This window comes from Stigmatopora nigra, chromosome 4 (assembly GCF_051989575.1).
Source record: "Stigmatopora nigra isolate UIUO_SnigA chromosome 4, RoL_Snig_1.1, whole genome shotgun sequence".
NCBI lineage: Eukaryota > Metazoa > Chordata > Actinopteri > Syngnathiformes > Syngnathidae > Stigmatopora > Stigmatopora nigra.
The window spans coordinates 5528990-5535555 of record NC_135511.1 but is presented as its reverse complement, the minus strand read 5'-3'; the positions used below and the strand labels follow the sequence as shown (position 1 = coordinate 5535555).

At 38.9% G+C, this 6566-nt stretch overlaps 1 protein-coding gene across 1 annotated transcript in view; it reads right to left on the bottom strand.

The window, feature by feature from the left end:
* LOC144195846 (cotranscriptional regulator ARB2A homolog) overlaps positions 1-6566 on the bottom strand; it is a 124548-nt gene that overhangs the window by 6168 nt on the left and 111814 nt on the right. The window lies entirely within an intron of this gene.

Below are 6566 nucleotides of genomic sequence, written 5' to 3'. Positions count from 1 at the left end.
AACTGATACACATAAGAAAAAATATTTTTTTCTCAATTTATTTAACATTGATAAGGTGCTGTTTTTCTCTGTAAGTGCAGCGCAGACATTTGTGTGTCGCCTGTATCACTGTACCACAGCGTGCATCTGATCCCTGATATTTAGCCTGGTCGTCTGTCACAGCCACTGAAGACCTCTCAGGGTAATTGACTGACTGTTTGATCCTCGCCACTTGCAAGCATTTCCTCACGGATGGCGCGCACACATACAAGCGTACACAGTTGTTATCGTGAGTGTGCAGCGGGAATAGGGAACAAGAGAAGAGGAGAGATGTTGAAAAGGAAACACACAAACTCCTCCATAGCTATGGGCAATGCTTTCTTCTCTGCGCAGTTAACGCCACATGCTGTTACAAATGGTAATCTGCTCTGATCGTCACCAATTTCAAAACAAACTCTAGGTGACTGAAAAGCCAAAGTGACGCCCCGAGTCATACTCCGACAGAAAGCTTGAATCAAAGTGTGCCGACTATAATGAGGTTCCATCTGGGTGAAATTAGTTAAAGTTGCAACAGTTAATTGCTTGTGTACAAATGGCCCATTTTTTTTTGCCATTCATAATTAAAGTCACGCAAAAAGGGTGACAAAGATAGATGTCCAATCCAATTTGAACTGGAAGTGCGATCATTTGCTCCTAGAGATCCCAGTGCAAATGGATTGGAGGTCTGACGCCGTTAACGAGTGTTTGAAAATACAAATTCTTTAAGTACATATTTTTTTTATGACTACAGTGACATTCACAGGTAATACTATACATATATAATGCAGGCATAGTACGGGCACCTTTCATTATGTTTGAAAAAAATATTAATTATGCATGTGAATAAAATTTAGTGAATGAAATAATTAAAAAAAATATTTTTTATTTGATTTATGAAGATTGATTATTAAGTTATGGTTGGATTTCATTCATCATTTTATATATTACAATAATGGGCGACATGAGATGTGCAGTAATTTTTTAAAGAATAAAATAATATCTGCCAATCTGTTCTAGACTGAGACAGACTCAAAAACATGGCCCCTTCAGAATTTTATTCTGTTTAGGATGGTTCAAACATGCACGATTGTGTTCACAAAGCAAACATGCTAAAGTCATTAGCATTAACACTAGCAAGTGTCAGTTGTTGATTGACAATCAGCACAGACATGGTTACAGAATCCTAGAACTGTCAGTACAAGCTGTTTTTAAAGCCGTATTAGATATATTCATTCTTTTTCACTCATTCAATTTTTTAGGGTTTTTATGATGGTCTTTACTCATTTTAATCTGACTTTACAGGACTTCTAATCGAAAGAAATTACTATATGGTGAGTTAAATACTTTATAGGCGTTAAATATTAGCAAAAAAGGTGAATAATTTAATCACATTTATTATGAAAGTGCTAAAATGAATGCCCCCCCCCCAAATGTACTATTTTATTATCTATGTGTGATGACAAACACATAAGGTGCAGATGATATGATTGAAACAAAAAAAGATATCTTTTTAATTTTATTCTAAAAAAAGAGTTAGTGAACGATTATCAGATTTAGAGCTGAAGTGTCAAATATGACGTACCAACAATAACTGATGCACATGATATTAAAACATCCAGAAGCAAGCATTTTCTCATTTCCTTTAGGATAAAAATGGAGCACAAACAAAACATTTTCTTATCAATCTCCTAACGACGGTAACCCTAAGCTTTTGCTTTATCTTGGTGTGGGGCCGAGGCGTACGATTTTGCAGTGAAACCTCGGTGGATGTAACTTTAGCCAGGCTGTGGTTTGTGGAAACTATCTGTTGCATGGATCAGAGGCGTAGAATCGCTATCTGTATCCTGATTGTCAGACGGTCGGATTTCCGCTGCTGACGCTCTCTGATATTAGATGATCTTGCGGGGTGCAGGGGCAGAGTGTGAGTATGTGTGCATAGCGTCACTTTACGTGTATTTTTTTTCTTGCTCGCGGACACGGAGAAAGGTCAAGAATGTCGTTTGCCCCCCAAGTGAGGCTGTGGACCATGTTGCCACTGGAGATGAGGTCAAAAGGAGCCCAGACAGGTGACAGCTGCTAAGCCCTATTGCCACAGACACTCGGACCTCTCAAAGAAAACAGGCAAACCTTGTCCAAAAGCTAATTAAATCCAAATCTATCCTTCTCAGTGCCATGCAATTACCCCTCAGGGTGACGACATCCACAAATGACGGTTGCTTAACTCTTTTAGTGCCACTGACAATGTCCAAGTTTATATTACAATCGGCGTCCATGAAAACATTGTGTTTTTCGGAACAAACAGTCTTTACTGTCGTGATTATGCACTTCCTTTATTGCCAGAAGCTAGTAGAAGCGAGTGAAAGGCTGAACTGCTCTCTATTTGAGGTGAACACGTGCTGGTGATATTATAATTATTGAAATACATGGTGGTAGAAAAATGGGAAATATGTTTAAAATAGAAATGGAAGTTTTTGTTAACACTGAAATTGCTACGGGTTCTTATTTATCTATCTTCTGTACCGTATTTCTTTGAGTATAATGCGCAAAATTTTGTGGGAAACCAGTTCGCCCAGGGAGCGCAATCCTTAAGATAGCTCAAGAAGAATGGAATCAATTGTTTGATGAATCTGATGATGATCAATCAAATTCTAAATATTATGATGATGAATTAGACTTTAAGGATTGTGTTCATGTTGGGTGTAGTTTGTTTTACCAGGTTTCCGTACCATATGTTGTGAATAAATGTTTTGTCATGTGTTCAGCATTTGCCAGTTACCAGTATCCGTGCAATCCTTGGTGTGAGTTGAGAAAAAGCGATAAAAAAAATTTATAATAATTTTTAGTCACAAATTATGGGTATGCGTTATACACGGATTCGCGTTATGCTCGAATAAATACGGTATATTTCATCAACCTGCATGTGCATTCTGTCAGAATTTTCATCTAAACTTTCTTTTGGATCAACAAAGCCAAAGTTAGCCAAATTTTTTAACTCCCATCTATATGAAATTTTTTTAATTAAATTAAAAAAAAACCTTTACAATAGCAAACCAGAAAACATGACTTGACAAGTATCAAAACAGTTTGTTTTCACTAAAGAAAAAAAAAATAAATACTTCAGATGCTTCCTCTTGAATGCAAATTATTTTTAATGCTAGTCAGTTAAGCAGGATTTGCATTTCCTTCTCGTACTGCTTTTAATTACTTGTCTTATTATTATTATATGCTGCTGTTGGACAAAAACAAGGTAGAACTCATTAAACGGGAAAAGATGAGGAACCGGAATTGCTAGCTACAGGGGCTATTCTAGAAACTCACTTAGAATTAAAAAAAAGGAGTAGGGAGACATTGAGAGAAATGAAAATGTCATTGAAATCATAAGCAGCTTTAGATTTGATTTGTAAGAGAAGCAAATAAATACTCCCGAGTAAAAAAAAAAAAAACATTATATAAATATTTCATAAACAAGTTTCATAAAAAATTATCATGGCCATATCAAGCTGATAACACAAAGTGCTGTCGTTTACTCTCTTTGTCACTCTTTGTTCTTCTCGCCTTCCCTTCTTGACGCCAACCCACCCAGACAGTTTTTTTCCCTTCAAATTGATGTGAAGGAGTGGCCTTGCTCTGTCAAAATGTACCCTCGCTTTTATAGACTTGTAGCGGAGTATTTACAAGATAACCCCAAACCAAGGACAACACGGCCTATTTCATTACAGTGTAATGTAAGCATAAGCAAAGGCTAAACGTGCTTTGGCCATGAGAGCATAATTGTTTATCAGTTTCTAAATTTTGATCCATGCAAATGCAACAAGATTCTTAAAAATATAAAAAGAAAGAGATATTAGCAACTTATACTAATTGGCAATTCATGACAACATTGCATGCTAACGGGTGTCTTTTTGTTGAGATCCCCCTGTCTAGAATCTCGCGAGACTTGCAAGTATCTCTATAATTGCCAGTTATGGAGATACATGGAAGTCTCGTGAGACTGAGAGAAACTGGTAGACAGCAAATAATGTGAGTCTTTTCACCCTTCTGTTAATTTATAAATGAGTTTGACTTGATTAGGCATCAAATCCATTTAGTTTTATTATATGTTCATTCTCTGCAAGTCCTCGATTGGATGTCTGCTATTGTCAATGACAATAATTAAAAATAAAATGGAATAGACAGTATCAGTTCTCTTTGTTATTTAAAATATTTTTATTTATCAAACGAACTATTAGCAAATAAGGGGAACCAGCAGTAAATGTTTTCTGATTTCTGGGCTCTAGAAACAGGCGTTTATCTTTATAATCAGGCTTTATTGGTAAATATCTGCTATTACTTTGTAAAACCATAACAAAATATTCAACATCAGTGCAAATTTCCTAGTTAAATACTCATAGGACTAAAACTGTAAACAATATGTTTTATAGTACATTAGGCGATTTGCTCACCCATTGCAAAAAGAATCAGCAATTAATCGACTTTCACAATAATCTTTGGCAGCCTTAGTCGGAGCTTCAATGGCAAACACTCTGGCGCTGCTAGCTCGCCTGAAACCTTTTTGTTTTTGGCCTATTGAGTGAGGGGCACTGGAGAGCACAATGTGTTTGAAAAAGCGGCATGGCTAAAAGATTGGCTATTAGCAAAGACATGCCCGTGTGCCTCCACATAGACGTGCGTGGGTACAACTCGCATGAGCATGCAACGCAACCTCTGCTCCACTTCAACACAATGAGGTCTGAGCCACACACAGACAGACATGCACAGTGCAGACACTCTTTGGCACCTTTGAGGACAATGGCAGGCAAAGAGAAAAACACACACTTACACACACATTTCCACAATTTGAGACATGCACACATCATTGAGCGACAAAAGAAGTGGTGGAGAAGGTGAGGGGTACGAGTGGGCCCCCTGCACCTGTAGGAAAGACAGCCTACATTCAGCGTCAATGTTCAGTGAATAGACAGCCTTGAGAGGGAGAACCCCCACACTGCCTTGGTGATCACGCACACCTTGAATAGAGACCTCTTTCAATCACCGGGTTGTGGAAGTTCACTACACTAATGCCAAAATCATTGTCCAATGCAAGGTAGTATTTCATACCTTAAGGGTAAATGGAATAGTTCATGGAAATATTTTTGAAGGGATTTCATTCATTGTTCTTTTATAAAAATACACCATGTTAATCTCTTTCCTGGGGCTGTAAATGTCTCACTTTGCACTTTCAGTGCTTATCTTGTGAATAAAAAAAAATAGTATATTATAATTTTCACACAATCTACAAATGTGTGGACATGAAAAGGGTGGAGAAAAAAAAACATGTCCTTGAACAAAAGTAGTCATGACGGGTCACAAGCGTCAATAATGAGTAGACTTTTGAGCATGTCATGAAGAAAAGACATGATCACTGTCAATGTCAAGTCAATAAGTCAATTCAGTGAACAAGGACGATTCGATCAAATGATTTTGTGGGGACTGCCATTCTGGTCTCTAATTTACTCATGAATTTGCAGGTCAAGAGTCAATAATCAATTTGGATCAAGTATGCCTGCCACCTGTAGAGATTCAATCGCCTGACTTTGGTGCGGGAAGGCGCAGCCTCGATTCCCGCTGATAGTGGTATGATTGTGAGTGTGAATGGTCATCTGTGTGTGCCCTATGGCTGACTGGCGACCAGTCTAGGGTGTGGTCTGCTTTGTGCCCAGAGTTGGCTGGGATAGGGCCCTCGCAACCCATGTGATGATGCATCGTATGGAAGATGAATGTTGACTTTGAAGAGCAGCACGTGAGCCTGGAGTGGCTTTGTTTGTTTCAAATGCTATTTACATTTTGAGCTACTTGTCACAGAGCTTGTGATCTTGTGTGATTCAGAGATGCGAAGGTTGCAGGCGGTCCATGTGTTTTATGTGTGAAAAAAAAAACTGAAGGCAGAGAGTCGGCAAAGTGTGCCAAGGAGAGGACTGCGGATGAGGTAGAGAGGAGACGAGAGAGGTCAGGTGGGGGAGGAGCGGGGCAGGGGTAGAGATAACTAGGAGTGGGTGTTGAGGGCGGGACAGGTCTGAAATAGATCACTTAAGGGAACAAAGTGTAATTAATGGGTCGACATAGATAAGAGGGCTCTGGCCCTATCGGGGGAATGTGCTAATGGAGTTGACACACACTCAACAAGATCACTGGACGGGCCTATTTATTGTACGTGCGTGTGGGAGAGCGCCAAGGTGACAGGTTAACACAGTTTCCTCACCAATGAAGATCCCAGTAATCAGAGAAAAGCCGAAGGAAACAGACCCAGACATATAAACACGCAAGTATTTTGTTTTCTCCATCTTAAGTCAATCATGTAACACAAACACGTACACGAGACAGCAAGAAACTCACGTAGATACGGCGCGTCAAGTCAAAACATGAAGGATGTTATTAGTGTTGGCGGGCTACAGTTAGTTTTGTGGTAGGGATGTGCTTGTTTATGGTGTGATGGAGTGGGAGGAAGCTGCATGCTGGAGACAGGGTCAGACCTTAAGTTTTCGAAAGAGAAGCAAATTGACACAAAGCTC